Raw genomic sequence first — 20,436 nt, forward strand, 5'->3', positions numbered from 1 at the left:
GAATAATAATTGGTCAGTTTGCAGTAGGTTTTATGCCTACCAGGCTGGAAAAGCCTGAAAATCATTAAATTAATGAACAAATAGCTCCTTCTGGGCCATTTGTGATGTATATGACACCATACGTACTTTGTTAGAATTTATCTAACCAATGAATCCGGTTCTATGTCACCGCTTTGACAGCTGGCACTGAGTGGCTGAGAGCTGAGATCAGATGTTTTTATTGGTTTTATAATAAAATTCGGTGTGTATCGTGGTACACTTGCGCCTAGTGTTTGAGAGCGTGGTATTATTGGTGGTTCAAAACCATCACTAAGAGTAAGAGAGGATTGGTAATCTAAACGGTAACACCCACTATATTCCTCCACACTTCAGATGTAGCTACTATTGACTCCAACTGCACTAAATATTGTCATTAGTAAAATGCAGTCTAGACCTTGGACATTTGTATTTCACAGGCCTCGAAATAATGGCGCTAATGACAGAGATTTTCTGTTTTGACGGGAAATAGCAGTATGGGAAATGGGATCTTCAGCCTAACCCTGAGCGACATGTACAGATTTAGCAGTTCCTCACTTACACATTTCCAAATGCTGATCTTTCGTTATAATCTCTTCTAATATACATACCCCGAGAAGTCAAGCGTATATTTCCTTCCCAAGAGAGATAACTAGTTTTAGTTGAGAATTCTCAAGATTATCTAGATATGAACAAGTCAATCACTAAATGAAGACTCAAAAAGTGGGGTCCTGGTGTCTCATACACCAATGGTGTCTTATACTCTCCTTGCTATTTTTTATAGCTTGAACATAGGCATATTAAACCTTGTTTGAAATAGAATCATGCAAGGATTTCTAATTTATATGAATATAAGGAGAAATGAGTCTTTGCCCCTCTAACAAGGAGCATTCACTGACTTTTCTTGAAAAGAAAACCATACAAAACAAAATAAAGACTCAGATGATGCAGCAAAAGAATTTGAACACTACTGAGTGACTCTCAGTCTCAAGAACAACAAATTTTTCGTACATTCCAATTTCTAATGGAAATGGCGTTGTATCTTCAAGAGGAAACCGGCTTTCTTCAGCCCAGGTTTTCCAATACGTTTGAGTGATTATTTGATACTGATTTGACTTTACTCATCCAGATAATGCATTTTTTAAAGAATCCCTGACAGTTTTCTCATAGGTTGATTAGTATATTACAGCCAAGATAAGCCAAATCTGTAATATCTTAATTTTCTTATTTGTTTGTTTAATGGAGTTGATCTAATTGACTTATGAATGTTCAAATCTAGTTTGAGGTTGAAGGTAATGGCACTATTCTAAATAAATGTTGCTGCACATTTTTATTAACTCTATCATCTCAAAAAGCGCTATAGTAAACGACTTAAATTTTACAAGAAGAAGTGACAACTGGAAAACATGTTACTGGTTTTTATGGTTTATTAGCGGCCAGTTGTTTGTTTAAGGAAACCTCAACAGACTTCAAAAATGTGACAAAAGCAAATATCGGCTCCCCAAGTTTCAATTTTCAACCAAATTAGACATCGACTGACTTATTGGACCAATCAATTTGGGAGGCTGAGTTTATGCAGATGAACTATGAATATGATTTAAACACAGGAAAAAAATATTATCTAACGCATTTCAAATGCTGCTACCGTTCTATTTTGAATAAGGAAAGCCAGAAAGAATACAGCCTAATTTCTTAAAAGTATTATTAGTAAAAACAGAAGGATAAATAACGAGGTATCAGAAATCTGTTTTGAAACAAAAACGCTCAATTCTTATTCCAGCTCTAGTTTTTTGTATTTTTAAGAACTCAGTTATATTATTAAATCAGATTATCCTCAACTTTCTTAACTTCTTCTGAACCTACACTGATGTTAAAAATTGACAAAGTAATAAAATTCTTAGACGCCTGTCAGTGTTTACCTTTTCCAGAATCTATTGCAACATGGGAGGCCTTAGGTTGAATTTTCCAAAAAGCAATTGAACCATCCTTACAGCCAGTTATAATCATGCTAGAATCAGCAGAAATGCACATCTGTAAAACAAAAATTTTATCTCGTTAGCAATAAATGTCGCTGGATAGTAATTATAGGTTCTACTTTTGAATAAGGTGAATGCAATAGAATTAAGAAAAAATCTCATAAGAAAATCGCGTCTTGCGCGCAAAATAAAATGATGCTTCATTTATCTCTGATGCCACAAGCCGGTTTTCCCGTTAACTATTGAATTACGATTCTACACTCTTATTATTTTCAAAATATCAAAAGAAACTACGACCAGGTTTGGATAGCTTATATTTTGAAGTAATGCCGTATAATTTGAGTGCCCAGAAAATGCTTTCAAAAATTATTTACTTCTTTCTTTTTCATTCACAGAAATAATTTTTCCCACTGTATCCATCCAGTTGCAATTTTGTCCGTTCACAAATGTCTTGTTCGGAATTGAAAGTTTAAGCTTTTATCTACTACTGTCACCTTATGCTCTTTCTCCGCAGTTGCATCGTGTTTATAGTCTATGTCTAAGAGACAATCTGAATCTGTTCAGCCAAGGTTACAGTTTTTGAGGCATGTTTCTGCTTGGGAATAGAAAGCTCCGTTAAAGCAGGTAATGTAAAAGGCAGCAATTTCAAGTTAAGGATACAGTGAAATCTTAGCAGTGAGGGAAATCTACCACGAATGATATCTACAGTGAGGGTTTTCTGCCTCTGGTCCCATTGCTAAAATATTTTCTTTGGTAAAAAAATTTAGAGAACAAAAGTAGGCCTATAGCTTTTTTACACGAGTTCGTAAGTGCTGCCATCTATTATCACAAGTCATTTCTACTTGAGATTTTGACTTAGTTTGCAAAATTGTTTTCTGTGTGTGAAACTAAGACAAAAAAATCGTATCAAAATAAAATTTATTCGTAAAATTACTAAGGAAATTAAATGTTTTCCTAGGTACATTCTTGTAATATTAGAATGTTGGCTTATGGAAAGAAAATTAACTTTTTAAACGAAAAGACGTGTATGTTCTTTTTAACCCTAATCAACGTAGCTTGAATAACTGATGAACACACGTATATTGCATCAGTTTTTGTTGTATTGAAGATCTGTTCACCAAGATAGCACCTTTTGAAAATTTCAAGGAAATATCAATTTATTTGTCGTCTTATACCTTACCATAAAATTGTAGCTCGCTGTGACCAGATTTTTTGCAAAAGAAATTGTATGCAAAAAGTTGGCCCTTATACTTTCTTTCCCACATCTTTCCTTCTAAACCCCTTGGAAAAATGGAAGACATGTTGCACCTTTTTGGATCATAATCACACAAGGGTTTTGGATTTGTATGAGCAAAGACCCGAAGTGTTTCAGTGATCTCATTAGGATCCCTTCCACCACCTCACTGCAGCTACTTGTCCCTGCAGCTACTTTCAACTGTGATTACTTGCAACTGCGATTGTGACTGCTTGTGACTACGACTACTTGCGGCGCAGACAGCTTACAACTGCAACCTGTTGTGACTGTAACTACTGCTGACTATAATTCCTTGCGAATGTGACTACTTACGACTGCAACTACGATTCCGAATATTTGTGACTGTGATTAGTTTTGAACGCGACCGTGACTACTTACATTTGCGACTACTTGTGACTGTATTTACTGGTGATAATGACTCTTGGCTACTATGACTACTAGCGACTGCAACCACTTGCTATTGTGACTGCAACTATCTGCGAACTCGACTACTTGTGTCCGCAACTGCGACTACTTTTGACAATGACTACTTTTGACTGCAGCTAATTGTGACTGCGTCTATCGGACTGCAACTGCGACTACTACTGCTACTTTAAGTGTGACTAAGATTGTGACTCCTAATACTACTTCTACTGCTACTGCCACTACTGATGCTACTACTATTGTCAAAAGGGTTAGGATTTCCAGGCTGTGCATCCAGGCTTTAAAAAGTTTTTATCTAAGATATCTCTGGAATGGCTTCGGTTATTAAGTAGAAAATTTTTAGGAGGGTTAAGAGGGATGCCAGACAAAATTAAAATACTCTATCTACAGACAGGTGCTCAAATGGACATGAGTGCAATATCTCAGAAACCGCTTACGTTATTAAGTTGAATTTTGTAGAGAATGTTAAAGGGGATGTTGCACTACATCAAAAGTCAGTAGATACATCCAGGTTGTCAAAAGCGCAAATCTTGCCGTATCTTCATTGAATTCAAGAATAACTATAGGTATTAAATTGAAACTTTAAGCAAACACTAATAGGGATATTAAAATAAATCAAACCATCCTAAATGTATCCTGGTAGTCAAAACGGCATATATTCAATATCTCAAGAGCAGTTAAGTGTATTAAATTGAAACTTCCTGAGAGTTTCCAGGGAGATGTTGAACTTAAGGACACCTTGTGCATCCCGATAGTCAGAAGGGTGTAACTGCAATATCTCCGGAACGGCTAAGATTTTTGAGTGTTAAGTTTCAGGAAATGTCGACTGGGATTTTGAATTAAATCACAAGACACATTGTGCACCCAAGCTATCAAAATGGCGTGTCTGCAATATCTCAGGAATAGCTAAAGCTATTAAGTTGAAAATTTCAGAAAATTTTGAGGAGTTTTTGAACTTCATCAAAAGACACTATGCACATCCCAGTTTTCAAAACGGTTTGTATTAAATCTCTCTGGAACGGCTGATGATATTTAGTTAAAACTTTCAGGGAATGTTTAATTAAATCAAAAGATACTATATGGACCAAGGTTTTCAAAAGGGTGCGTGCAATATCTAAAAACGGTAAGGGCATTAAGTCAAAACTTTCAGGGAATATGGAGGGGGTTGTCAAAATTAATCAAAGACACCACATACATCTAGGCTGTTCAAAGGTACATATGGAATATCTGACGAGTGACTAGGTTATTAAGTTTGAACTTTTAGGGAATGTTGAAAGGGATGTTGAACTCAACAAAAAGACATTATGTGCAACAAGGCTTCCTAACCTTGAAAATAACCTTCGGAACCTTGATTTCAAATTGAACGAAATTTAAACCGTAACTATTGAATTCAATCAAAGCTAACTTTGAGATCACCGCATGCAACTTAAGAATTTAAGTCAGAACACTTTAATTCTTAAGCCGAAGACGTTAAAACCTGGAGATAAATTCATTATACTGGCCAAAAATGAAATTTTGACAATCAAAACCGAACAAAAATCAATTTTTAAGAAACTTTTCGAAAAGGGTGTTCTTCAGAGAAAAGTAGAGCTATATTAAAACTTAAGATGAGGAGAAACAACTCCTATAAAAATTCAAACTTAAAACGACCAGAAATTACTATGAAAGAAAAAATAAAACCCAAAACGAAAATAAATCAAAATAAATAATCACGGCAAACATATAGGTAACAGATACTGATATATATGAATAAATAAATCCTATAATGTGTGTAAATTAAAATGAATACTTAAGTAAATCTTAGAACGAACAATACTACTTCAAACAAGAGTTTGGCTACTGGCTCCCCTCATCCTAACCATAAGACTACTTATGCTTTTTGTACAGTTTGTGATTTACTGAAGACAAAATATATATTTTAAACATTGTTTGGTATAATTGTACAATTGAAAAATTAAAAAATACTGTTATATAATGTAACTTCTGAAATTTCTGAGATTTCCAGGAATTTATGTCATTACTTATAAAACATTCAGTTACTTCTCATTAGTTCTTTCCAGTCATCTTGATTATTATAGTGATCCATTTCTTTATTATTCGTTGATGTTTTGAAAAATTAGCGCAAACGGTTCAAAATCCATACTATTTACAATAAAACACAAATGAAAAAATAGAATTTGACAGGTTTTCGGTAAAGGGGGACACTATCTAGAATTCTGTTTGTAATAATTTTTGTTCGTTTTAAGTTTGACTTGAGTTTCTATTTTAATTTTTTATCTTTTTAAGATTTATATATCCATCTACATCGGTATATATCATCTTTATGTATGATCTAATTATTTATTTTAGCTTCTGGCCTTTTTTTGTCTCAATTGCTCTTTGAAAGTAAAACTTGAAACGAGACGAAATTATTCTGTATATGAGGTAGGCTGTCCCTTCCTCAATACTCCTGTCTTCACGCTAATTTTTTTTAGAAATTAAAAAAAAGATTCTGATTACAAGGCCCTTGTGATTCCGGAATCGTTCTTAAAGATTTGAGACCAAAGGTCAAACTTTACCGTAAAGAGAAGGGTATTGAGGAGGGGGCAGCCAACCTCGTATACGGAATAATATCTGTTCTTTTTTAGTTTTAATATTGCTTCTTACTTTCACTAAAAAAACTTGCTTTTTTTTATTTAATTTGTGATCGTTTTTCAAATAAACCCAAGAAATCCCCCCATTGTGCGCAAACTCCCCCCCCCCCAAAAAAAAATTGCTCCATAGAAAGTTCTCCCACGTGAAATTTTTCTGCCGGGAAATTACCCTGGACAATTCCATCCTCGCTACAAATTATCCCGAGAAAATTTCTTGCTTACGATTCCACTTGAAAAATACCCCTTAGCATACTTGCATTTGAAGAAAGACTGGTTTTCATTTAATTTTGATCCTATTTAAGGTCATTGGGGAATCCCCCGGGTGGAAAATATTTCCCAAAAAGCCCGTCACTCAAATAGAAAGTATCTCCCGCAGAAAATTTCCCCATGGGGAATTTCTCCTGGTGATAATTCCCTCCATGGAGATCTGCTCCATTGGGAAATCATCCCCACCCCGTAGAAATCCCAGAAAATTCTAACTCCACTTAAAATTTCCCCCGGACAATAGCCCCAAAGCGTGTCCGCATGCAAAATGAGGCCGGCAACGAGAAGGTAAGACGAATAAATCGACTTTCCTGTACAAACTCTGACAAATTCTCCTCGTTTAAAATTTCCCCTGGAAAGCTCACCCCCAAAAGACTTCTATCCCAACAAGAAATTCTCCCCGTAGAAAATCCATCCCCAGAAAATACCCTCCCCCTTGAAATATGTTGGTATACTTCCCAACAACGAATACTATGTGTAAATAATAGGCAAATTTCATAATTTGCGGCCCTTCTCCGGTTTTCTGGGAGTTCATGTCATCTCTGAGGACCTAGTTGCTGTACCTTTCAACTATACTGAACAAATTGGCTATCTCAAAACTTTGATCAGACAAATTTTGGGAAAAAAGGACGTGGGATGAGGCTAGTTGCCCTCCAATTTTTTGGTCACTTAAAAAGGACATTAAACCATTTAATTTTCGTTTGGATGAGCCCTCTCGTGATATTCTAGGACCTTTGGTTTGATATGACCACCCCTGGTAAAAAAAACCAACAAAAACACAAAAAAAAAACAAATAAACACGCATCCGTGATCTTTTCTCTGGGAAAAATACAAAACTCCGCATTTTTGCAGATAGGAGCTTGGAACCTAGGAGCTGGCGTTTAACCCATCCCCTCCAATAAATACCCCCCCCCCCACAAGATACCCCCACAGAAAATATGCCCTGTGAAAAATAGTCCCCAGTAAATACACTCTGGTAGAAAATACCTTCCCGGAGAATATCCCCCTCCCAAGTAAAATATTCCCCCCCACTGAAAATACTTGCCTGAGGCTGGTTGGTCACCAATGACTGTTGACTTATAAAAAAAAAAAATAGAACCCAATTTCTGATCGAATGAGCTCCTTCCGAAGTTTCTGCGACCATGAGGTGGAGCTGGGGATGAGGAAGTCCCTTTCCTATGCGAAACAAATTCTACTCATTTTGGGGTTTAATATTACTCTTTACTTTCATAGGAACACCGCTGACCAGAACTATTCCAAGAAATCAAGAGGGATTAAGAACCGATTTCACATTTTTTATGCGTTCGGGAAAGGACCAACAAAAACTTTTAAAAACGCATCAAAAATGTGAAATTGAGATTTAATCCCTCTTAATTTCTGAGCATATTTCTGGTTTACGCAGCCATTATGAAAGTAAAGATTAACATTAAACCCCAAAATGAGCAGACTTTATTTTGTGTAGGAGGGGCACTGCCCCTTCCTCGTCCCAACCTCAACCTCAACCTCGTCCCAACCTAATGGTCGTAAGAATTTCGGGGAATGTTCATTCGATCAGAAATTGAGAGTTCTAGTCCTCTTTTACAAGCCAAAAGTGATTAGAAACTAACCAGCCGTGAAGGGGGGGGGAGATTTTCCGGGAGATTATTGTCCACGGGGGGTGTCTCCCGTGTTTTTTTCCAGGGGGTATTTTCCACGGGAGAGGGGTATTTATCAAGGGGTATTTTCCAGGGAGGGTATTTTCCAGGGAGGGTATTTTCCATGGAGGGGGGGGGGTATTTTCCGTGGGGTATTTTTCGGGGGGTATTTTTCAGAGGGTATTTTCCACGGGAGGGTATTTTCAGTGGGTATTTTCAAGAGAGGGGGGGGGGGTTAAACAACTAGACCCATATATATTGATATCAAAATCCCGTTTTTTAGAGTTTTGGTTACTTTTGAGCCGCTTCACTCCTTACTTACAGTTTGTTACAACGAACTGTTTGAAATTTCTTGTTGTTTTAAGTTTGAATTAGTCTAGGACTTTATTTCTGCTCGTCTTTAGTGTCAATATGGCTTTCTTTGAAATACCCTTTTTCTGAATTTTTTTTTTATTATAATGGAAGGGAAAATTAAAATGTTGCTTTTGCATTAAAGCGAACAAATGCTTTCTGTTAAGTAAGAGTAGTATAATGGCATAATCTGTTAGGACCTGGCAGTGGCAAATCTGACAGTGAGACCACAATACTTCCCTCAGGCTTCTACTGGTCCCGACAGGAGCGGAAAACACCTCAGGGGTATGCAATACCCCGAGTGGTCATCCATACGTTGATACAATCGGTCTAATAAACCAATTTACTATATCATCAGTTTCACATTGTTTAGTTCACCGATTTATTTGATTTGGAACTGTCAGTAGAATTTATTATATGGTATTGAACATTCTTGACCGCTTGTATCAACGTACACATGGAGTTACCGGTTGTATCAACGTAGGAATGAGGAAGGACCGCTTGTATCAACGTTTGCATTGGGATTACAGCTTGTATCAACTTAAGCATAAAGTGATGACGCAATAGCCAACTGAGCTAATAAGCCAATAATTGTAAATTGTTCATGGATATACATTCTAAGCAATAGGATTCGTATTAATGAGCATTCCCTCCACCTATGAGTCCTTCTAGTATGGGGAATTTTGAGAGGGAACCAATGGGGCTATCCTCTGTCAAAACCGTGTATCTACACAAAATTCGATTTTGAGTTAAGAATGGACCTCTCCTAATCATAACACGGCAAATCCAGTGGAGAAGTCCAGCTTTTTCTATCTGCTACAGTTTCTGAGATACCACCTAGTATCTAAATATTCTACCAGTAAAAACATATTCTACCGGTTTTCCACAGAAAAACCTAGTACGCACATACTACAATTGTAAAACCTAGCATCTACATCCATCAGAAAAATGGGTGGTAAAACATAGCATCTGCGGTGAAAGCCGAGCAGGCGAAACTAAGCATCCACGGATTTCGCGAAACGAGAGCAACATTTCATCACGATCATCAGTTTCTTCAGTTTACTTTTTGGCAAGAAGAATAATGAAGTCTGAAGAAAAATGAAGGGTCTTAGTAACAGTAAGTAGAGATGGGGGTCCGACTCCGATCAGTACAAAATTCGGTTATCAAAAGAACGTATCTCCTGACAGCACACCACAGAAGGGCATCGCCTTCCGAGGGAGAAAGAGTGCGTAATCGGTCAATGACCTCTTTTTCCAAAGTCGATTTATGTGATGTTTTTATGTGTAATAACTCAGGAACGAAGGTTGCACATGCGGATTGAGTTCTAAAGGGGACAATGTTATTGATCTAGGACTCGAGGGGGAAGTGAATTTCCGAGAACTTGATTGCGTAATCGTTCGTGAATGTCATGGTGTCCAGAAATAGTATTTGTTGTTGTTGCTCTAGGCGATGTTATGAGTTTCCCGGAAACAGTTAGATCACGTGTTTCCTTCTCAGCCAATCAGCGAGTCGGATACATCCTCCTTCTCAGCCAATCAGAGGCCTGCTTACATATTATTTCCCCGTTACATAACATTCGTCCTTGAGATTTCGTATATAACGGACATGCAATGTGATTCAATTATCAGAAAGTATTTTGACACCGTCTAAACAACTAGAATGGATAATATTGATGAATTAGAAGCCTTGACAACTGCAATTTAACATGTAAGTTCCTTGTTAGTACATTTTAAAATAAAATTATTTTCCTTGGAAATCCTCCATTATATTCAGCTAAAACGTAAATATATTCCTTTACCCCAAACCCCCCCCCCCAAACCTTACAAACATCATTATAATCAATGGAAAACATAAATATATTCTTTTTACCCTAACCCCCCCCCCCCACCATTGTTTTACAATCCCAAATTCTCGCAAAAAGAAATAATTATCCTTCCTTCTATATTTCCAGCTAAAGCGATCACTGACTTCTGTCAATTTTATTGAAAATGCTGCTCTGGTTTTGACACAAGACTCCAATGTGAGGCCTATAATTAGCTATCACCCTTTCCGGCTTACAAACGCGGTCAATGGAACTATTCTTCAGTCAAATTAAAACACAATGATGCAATAATTAATCTAAAGCATACACAACATGTGTGGAAGTAGAGAAACAAGTTATTTTCGAATTAGGGTCTAACAATATCCCCCTCCCTCCCCCGATGTCTTACAACCCCAAATTCTCGCAAAAAGAAATACTTTTTTGATAAATTACTTCCTTCTATAGTTCCAGCTAAATCCCCCCCCCATTGTTTTACAATCAAATTCTCACAAAAATAAATAATTGTCCTTCCTTCTATATTTACAGCTAAAGTGACCGCTGACTTCTGTCAATTTTAAGTGAAAATGCCGTTCTTTTTTGACACAAGACTCCATTGCGTGGTTAAAATTAGCAGTCACCCTTTTTCTAGTTTTGTTTACAAACGCGGTCATGTCAAAGGAACTATTTTCTGTCAAATTAAAACACTAATTAAGCAAGCAGGGCTAGAAAAGTGTTTGTGAGTTGCATGAAGCTAATATTATGTAAAAATAGAATAGCATTTTAACCTATGTTTGCAAAATATATGTCTACAGGTTGAGGGGTTAACGATCTAATTTAAAGCCTATAGACAAGAAAATTTAATATTTTTCTAAATGGTAAAAATAGAAACAATGATTCTTATCCTATGGCTATAGACTACTGATTGTCTAATAAAAACGTTTGATTTCTAAGCCTAATATATTTCTCGCGAAATTTTTACGTTGTGCTTTCTTAGTGATTAATGCTTTGTCTAAACAAAATTATATGGATGAGGGTACTAACTTTCCTTCTTTAAAAATGGGGCAAATTATTTTGATACTAATTTTTTCTCTTCTTTTTAAGGCAACTTATGAAGAATGCGTGCCTCCTCCTTCCAAGAAATCCAGAGGGGGTGATGCAGCCCCATCAGTGCCAGCCCCAATGCAGCCTGGCAGAAAGTTAAAGAGAGAGTGGGCGGCTTCTTATAATATGGTGAACCCTGCCGAAGCTATTCAAGATCGTAAAATAGCCGGCCAAGTCACGCAAGAGCATAGTGACGCCACCCCATCCACCCTCCAACACGCACTACCCGGGCTATCTGGCACCCAAGTGCAGCCGGGATATAAAAATGTAAGCATTTTTTCCTACTTTTCTATTTCTTCCAATCTTCAGTCCTTTTCAATCCCAATATAAACTTATCTCTGTGAGATATTAACCCCATATTACATATCTAAATATAAATTTTTGCAAAGAAACCACCCTGTTCTAATCTTTGCTATCTCTTCACCGATATCTCATAATCGAATATCTTTATGTAATTTCTATTAATAATCATTGCCAATGAAACTCACAATGCTATTATTTCTAATCTTTGCTATTTTCTCTGCATTCACCCCTATCTCTTCGCTGCTATCTCATAAGCGAATATTTTTCATGGGTAATTTATAGTCAATTAATGCTCACCATTTGAAACTCAAAATCACCTATTTTTCACAATTGAATATCACAAAGTTTCAAGAGAAGGAACTGAGAGATTATTCACATTTATCTATTTGTCACATATGGATCCCGTAATTTGCGCAAGGATATTTTAAAATAGCCTTCAATCTTACAAACCCTTGCCAATATTTTAGTGATGGGGAAAAATTGTTGACAATATACTGAGTTAACGGTTTACAGCATTTAATTGTACTGTTTCCATGTCTGAAGTTCAGGCCTGGAAATCGAAACACTAGCGCAATGGCTTACAATAATTGTGAGCTAATGAGGAGTTCACCAAACATGTAGAACGGAATTAGAGAGAAACTTGGTCTTATGCCGCCTAACAATATGGTTTTTGGCGGACATTGTGTAACCGGCTGGGAGCCGCGGAGCCCGGAATGCGCCGATGGGTCGGGGGAGTGCTGTGGGGGCAAGGTTAGGGAAGCGCCGGGGGAAGTGCCACGGGTCAGGGAAGTGCCACAGGGATGCGCCACGAGTCAGGGGAGCGTTGGGGGAAGCGCCACGGGTCAGGGAAGTGCGAGAGGGATGAGCAACGAGTCAGGGGGGCGTTGGGGGATGCACCGCGGGTCAGGGAAGTGCCACAGGGATGCGCCACGAGTCAGGGGAGCGTTTGGGGAAGTGCCACGGGTCAGGGAAGTGCCACAGGGATGCGCCACGAGTCAGGGAAGCGTTGGGGGAAGCGCCGCGGGTCAGGGATGCGCTGTGGCTCCGAAAAGCGCCACGGGTGGTCCGGGAAGCGCTGTAGGGCAAGGTTAGGGGAGCGCTGGGGGCAGCGCCGAAATTTTTTTTTTTTTTTAACACTTTGAAAATAAACGAACAAATTGTCGCCTTCTATGTCATATCTTAAGTTGGAACTTTCAGTTGAATTAACCATATGTTATTAAGCAATAATAATTCAAATTTTAAAAGCAGTAGGGATGATTTGAACACTTTGAAAATAAGCTATTTTTTTATTTATAGATTGGACGAGCATTGTTCCCATATTCGCCGTCCAGTGAAGAAGGGGAAGAAGAGGAGGCACACGTGGAGTCCCCCAACAATGTAACATGGGACGATAGCATTGAAGTACCTTTTAATATTGACGAGTTTTTAGATGATTTTCTTTTTAATGTATATAATAGCACTGTTGAGCTGGGATACTTGAGTCAGAACAATTTGCAAATTTTAGATTATTTTACCGGGTAATTAACCGGTAACCCTCCACCCGCGGATCCCATAACGACTCCACTTCGAACAACTGAAGTGGAGCATTCGCCAATTATTGTTGAACAACTTGGGGGAGGGGGTAATATCCCCGAGGGGGAGGAGGGTACAACTCTCCCAGACTTTAAGCTGTCCAACAGAATTTTAAATAATATAGTTGTTTTCACTGCAACGTGTGGTGATCCCTTTAATACTCTAATGGCTGGTAAATTTGTATTTGACCCTATAGAAATTGTGCATGCATATGTAGACAAAATTCGTGCACTTCTGGAGAATCAAATTCAATTGTGGGGGAGGGAGTCAATTAAGGTTTCCATTGTTTTAAAAGTGTTTTATTTGAATGAGGGAAAAAGTGAAGTTTATTATCATTTTGTACATTCCGAGATGCGTTTGGTTTATCCAAATTTGGAAAATTTTGAGGGAGCTTTCATAGATTGGGTCGATCAAATTATAACACATCTTGAGAACTATAATGAAAATAGTAGTGGATCTCTAGTTTTATTCGTTGAAAATTTTAGCATTAATATATGTAAAATAAAGATAGATTTTATTTTAAGAAGTGGGAGGGGACCAGGGGCAGTTGAATGAAATTAAAATACAGATCGAGAAGGTTGTAAAGGTGTCCAAAAGATCTGTTTTGAAACAGGTCAAAAGTGTTTCAGATATGCTTTCATCATATCAGCATTCGAGCCTCTAGCTCGGGACGCTACCAAGAAGAATTTAGACAACTGGGCTATACATGGGAAGGAAGGGTCCCATTTCCCCAGTTGTAGATTTTTCATGCTTAGAAGGAAAATACCCAGTAACGCTAAGATCTATTGACATGTTTGAAAGGGCTAATGCCCATTTAAATATTGGCGTTACTGTGGTTCAGTATGAAACAGAATTTGAAGATGGAACTCGTTCTAAAAAGAAGGGGGTGGTTTTCCCCGTAAGGGGCCCGTCAGTTGATTTGGTTAAACACTGGGTTTGGGTGCTTTACACGCCACCTAGTCAACCGAACACAATCGTTCATTTCAATCCGATCACTGACATGCGGAGAGTACTGGGGGAGCGAATGAAAAGGGGGGGAACGTTTCGAAGGTCCAACAAGCTTGTCACAAGTCCGTAGTGATATGAAACTACGGTGTAACATGGAGTACTTTAGACAGTAGGGATACCCGACAGTGGAAACGGTTTCAGGGGATAGGGTCAGTCTACGTTTTAAAAATTTCCAGAACACCCGTCTCCAGTGCAACAAAATATCTTTGGACTGTGAGGCTAAGCTGGTGGAGATGAACGACCCACAAGTTCCAAACCGAGTCGAAGAACATCTGGCTATTGCAGTGTCCCACGCCCACGCACAAAGAAATAATTCTAACACCATGCAGTTGTTAGAAATAGTAGAAATAGTGGAGAAGGGGCCCGAGTTCAACGACAAGTCGTTGACTACACTAATGGGCACAGCTAATGGCGCTATTTCTCGCTTCAGAAATACGCATTATCACATGGTGCTCTCCGCATAGGAGCGTCTCGCGATTAAAAATAAAAAAATATGTGGGGGATGTAAGGGATTGTTTGTAAAGGTGGATAAGGGGAAAAGCGGCACACGAGTGGGGCGGGGGAAAGTTAGAGATCATGATCATTTGTGGCAGGAAATATCCTCGGGGGTAGTAATTTTAGGGGGGTTGCGCATCAATCGTGTAATTTAAATGTTAGCCAGCAGTTTTTTATCCCTGTTTTTATTCATAACTCCAATTATGACTTAAAATTTATTTGACCAGCCCGGCCACGTTGGCAGCAGGAGGGAGGGGTAGTAGATTGTCCATGGGTAAATATTTCATTTACCTATAACATTATTCCCAAATCGGCTGAGACGTTACTGCTTCTCGAGCTGAGATGGCTATCAGTGGATAATGAGCGAATGTGCTGGAATAAATTTAGGTTTTTAGATTCCTTTAGTTTTTTCCCCAAGGCATTGAGTAAATTGATTCAAGTGCAAAAAAGCGACATTTTAGATAGATTTCCCTTGCTTAAACAGCACTTTCCAGACAGTGAAATGTATGACCTGTTGACCCGCGAAGGTATATATGCATACGACTATTACTGTTCTGGCGCACGCTTAAGTGAGGAGAAACTACCTCCAATTGAAGTTTTTACAATTCACTGACCAACAGTGAATGCACATCCGAGGAGTATGAGTTTGCCAAGAAGGTGTGGTCCAAGGGGGATTGTAAAAATGGGTGGGATTATTGTAGACTGTACGTGGCCAGTGACGTTCTAACTCTGTTAGATATAGTCTGTAAGAACACAGACCAGATCTATTCAGAGTTCGGGTTAGATATTGGCTATTATTTTTCTACACCCCATTTAGTGATGGATTTAATTTTAAAAATTAGCAGGGAGGAAATAGGCCTAATCACCGATGTAGATCAGCACCTTTTTGTAGAGCGTTCAATGAGGGGAGGGTATGTTTTTCATGGGGACCGCGTCTTATCAACCGATCCGAGCGGACAAAGCAACGGTGAAAAGTCAAATGCAGTGTTCTTGGACATGAACTCATTGTACCCCTCGGCAATGTCCAACTACTCTTTGCCGTGTGGGAACTATCAATGGCTTGAGAATCCTTGTGAGGTCCCCGACATTACCACCGTCGAGGAAAATGGGCCACAAAGATGGTTCTTTGAAATTGACGGTCACATTCCGCTGGCGCTTCACAACTCAGTCAAAGATTTTGTTTTTCCCTTTATCAATCGGCCCGTGAGCAGGGACTCTCTGAGCCCCTACAATCGTTCATTGGTTGAGGATATGGGGATGCATTGGACTCCCTCTAAACAGAAACTGATTGCTGATTTGGACCCTAAAGAGAATATCGTTGTTCACCATGTGCTTTTGCACTGGATGGTGAGCAACGGCTTCAAGATCACCAAAATACCCCGGGTCCTGCAGTTCAATCAGCGACCATACTTGAAAACGTTTATCGACACCTTTGTCGATAAACGCTCTAAGGCAAATTCAAAGGTGGAGAAGGAAATGTATAAACTCATTCTAAATTCAGCGTTTGGCAAAATGTGTGAAAGCGTACGTAATAGATCTCGCTGCGACGTCGTGACTGACCCTCTAGAGTGTGCACGAATTATTGCCGACCCCAATTTTACATCATTCACATGCATAGAGACTGGTATGGTTCTTCTACACAGGCAAAAGCGAGATGTCGTACTGAACAAGAATATTGCAGGTGGCAGTTCAGTACTAGAAATTTAAAAAAAGCTCATGTTATCTTTCTTTTACAGTGTGAGCAAGGTGCACTGGCCACGGGTGGGGGAGGTTCAAGTTTACTATGGTGATACAGATTCTCTGCTGTTAAAGGTAAATGGGCCTGAATTGGATTTATTGGGTGATTTGCAAAATGGGGTGCACATCAGCTCGCGGATGGATTTCACCAACTGGAATCCAACTCTCTACCCCGAGCTGGTGAAACGTCAAGCCCCCAACCAACTATTAAAATTAAAATCAGAGACGGGGAGTGATTTGAAATCCAGGGGGGTGTTCCCGGGTCCCAAAGGTTATTGCGTTGAAACTCATAGTGGGGAAGAAAAGAAGGCGTGTAAAGGGGTGCCTACACATTTTGTAAAGAGCAATTTCAACATGAGCGTGTACAGAGACTGTGTAGAAAGTAGCCTAGTGCCAAGAGCACAAGTGCCTGCAATTCGCTCTCTACAGTATAAAAATTATACTGTGAGAGTGGAAAAGAATGCAATGTCGTGTATATCTGACAAGGTCTATGTGCTCGAGAATGGTGTGACTGTCCTACCACATGGCCACTACCGTATTTCAGACCGAGTTGAATGCATTGACTATCGCAATCAACTTGGTCTGGATAAATTAACCTAACCAACTAACCACTCAACCTATCATAAATTAACCTAACCAACTAATCTAACCCAAGCACTAACCACCACCACTAACCCAACCTCAACTAACCCATAGCAGTGACGACAACTATTGTTTTTCCATCGCGGTTCCCGGGGGGTGGTCCCGGCCCGCGGCCGCCCAGGGGGGGGGGGGGTCCCCGCCCGCGGCCGGCCGGCCTTCGGCCCCGCGGTCCCCGGGGGGGGTCCCTATTTTTAAATTCATAACGTTCAACTGTGCTACTAGTTCTCATGTGTGTATTTTGTTGTACAAAAAGTGTAGTATAGAAAAGTGTTTGTTGTTTTTTTTTGTACAGAAAAGTGTGTAAGTTGCTGGACAAAAAGTGTTTTTGTTGTACATAAAGTGTTGTACAAAAAAGTGCTGCTGATGGACAATAAGTGTTTATTTATAAAGTGTTATCATTGTTCATGTTGAACAAATAGAGTTTTCATTTTGACCACCATGAAATTTTGTCAACTGTTCTTGTTGAACAAGTGTTATTATTTTTATCGTTGTTCATGTTGAACAAGTGTTTTCATGCAGTGTCGAAATAAATGCTGTCATGAAATATTGTTTTTGTTGTTCTTGAATATATAGATCTATGGGGGAAATTACTACTTATTCATTGAGCACATATGATTTACAGTTAGTTGTAGTCCAACTGTTGTCACCAAAAGCAGCATGTATCAATTTAAAACACCCTTCAGATCGTGTCTGTGTGGACCCTCAATGTCGGGGAAAACAAAGCTTTTAGCTAGAATAATTCAAAATTGTGTTAAAATGTTTTTCGAAAAGCCAAAAAAAATCTACTATTGCTATAGTATTTGGCAGGAGTCCTATGATAAAATAAAAGCTATTGCCACATCCATACCAATACAATTCATACGGGGACTTGATGTTTTCAATAGTATTGAATCGAACTCGTGGTTGATTATTGATGATTTCGCTGAATCCATTGAAGTTCTCACAGGAAATGCTACAACTGTTCACCGTTCGCTCCCATCATGAACACATTTCCGTTACTCTGGTTCTACACAATCTGTTTCATCAGAGCAAATGTATGCGAACCCTTGCTTTGAATTGCACTGTCTATATTATCTATCGAGTCGTGCGTGATTCTATCGCGCGCAGAAAACTAAAAAATCAGATATAACCCCGCGCTCCCAAAATTCTTTTGTCAGCAAACACACAGGCGACAATCAAGCCCAACGGCTAAATTTTTTTGGATCTTAATCAGAGCACTCCCGAGGATCTACGTGTAGTCACCGACATTTTCAACAATGAAATTACAGTATATCTTCCGGTGAACAGTCGAAAAGACTATCAGTCACCATTATGACACTGAAGAAACTATACGAACAACGGCATCTGTTTACCATTTTAAGCACTTCAAAACTATTGCTTAGGAAGACTATACTCAAACATGGGGTTGAAAATGATTTCATTAATCTAATATCTTAAATTTTTTTAATTTTAACTGAGGGCATTTTTAAACTGCAATATGTTTTTATACAAAATACAAAGAAACATCTTTCCAATTTACGCGCCTTGGATTGTAAAAACATGGTAAAAAAATTTAAAATAAAACGGCTCCTTCAAGCAGGCGGTAGCTTTTTCACACTTTTACTACCGATAATTGCAGGACTTGTAAAAAGTTTTCTCTAGTGATAATGGCAAAACCTTATAAATTGACACCATTTGAACTTGTCCTCTCGCCCATCGAACATTTTGAGGACAATCTAAGCATATTCATTAACGATGAGAATATTGCCGATGACAGAAAACTGATTTTACTTCAAGATGCATTGCGACGTGTGGACAAACATAAACCTTCTCGGGAGAGACCCACCGTCGCCGATCCCTCTCAACGAGAAACATCTCAAGATTCTGTCCAATCACTGGAAAAGGACTTGAATTCGATTGTATTGAAAATTGGAAACCTTTTGTCATTTACCTATCGAGAACAGAGTAAAAGAGTATTATCTTATCTCATGTTGGAAACTGGCGATCAAGTTCAAGTCGAGAGCACAGGGAAACGAATTATAATTCAGGGAAAAAGTTATAATCTAGTTGATTTAATTTGTGACATGGTGACGAATCGTAAAGGACTCATATCCTTTGACGATAATCTATACACCTTTCTGTATGTATCAAACTTTCCCAAAAGTCTTATTGGCAATAGGCAAATTCTAAAGAAACTAAGAGAATATAGTCCTCCAACAACACCATTTAAAAAAGAAGAAGATTCAATATTTGAAGATACTAGCAGCATCACTGATTTTAAAACACCTGTGGCTGCTAGTCAAAAGTAAAGACGACTTGAGTCGCCCATCAGTGTGCGAAAGGGGAGTGGACATTACACTATGTGTTTACGCTCGAAATGGATGAAGTTTTGAAAGGTGTCTATGAAAATATTGGTGAAGCGGGAAGTTTAAGTTCCCCCAAAACGCTTTCTAAAGCTGTCTCCGGCACCACCACATTAAAAAATGCAAAAGAGTATCTAGAGAATGAATCGAGTTACACACTGCATCGAAAACATAGGCTTCGCAGTAAACAATATCGACAAACTAAAGCCTTTTTCCCTCTGCATATAATGCAAACGGATCTTTTAACTCTAGACGCACTTCAACAACGTCACAATGCGCCCTGCAAATATATTCTGGTGGCAATCAGTGTCTTTAGTCGCTATGCCTAAGCCAGTCCACAATATTGATAGAGTGCTATCGAAGCTCCTTAGGGCATTGAAAGTTGTCTAGAACTGTTTTCGCATATGAAATAACAATTGTATCGCGGTAACGACATTTTTAACCCACAGGAGCTTAAGGTTTTAGTGGCATAATCGTCAATAAAATAATATATTGACAGTCCAATATATGCTACATTGATCGAGCAACTATTGATAACGTGCCGCCTCACAAATTAAGGAAATAGTACGTTGAAAAATAATCATGCGGTTATTCACGATTTTGGTAAAATCATGTAGATATACAACCATCAACCACATCGATCTCTGTCCAACTCTAAACCAACGGATGTTCATTATAATGAAAATACATTTGATGCTTTTATAAATCAGTACTCCAATTTTGAAAAAGAGAAAAAGAAGAAGAAATTAAACTTATGTGATACTGTTATAATTATTATAGCCACCAATAATTTTGACACAGCGCATTATATATGGGGCACCGAAATTTTTAAAGTGTCTAAAATTCTGGACACCATACCCATAAATTAACGACTTCGCTAATC

This window comes from Artemia sp. Qi Xiang Cuo, chromosome 14 (assembly GCF_049724085.1).
Source record: "Artemia sp. Qi Xiang Cuo chromosome 14, ASM4972408v1, whole genome shotgun sequence".
Lineage (NCBI taxonomy): Eukaryota > Metazoa > Arthropoda > Branchiopoda > Anostraca > Artemiidae > Artemia > Artemia sp. Qi Xiang Cuo.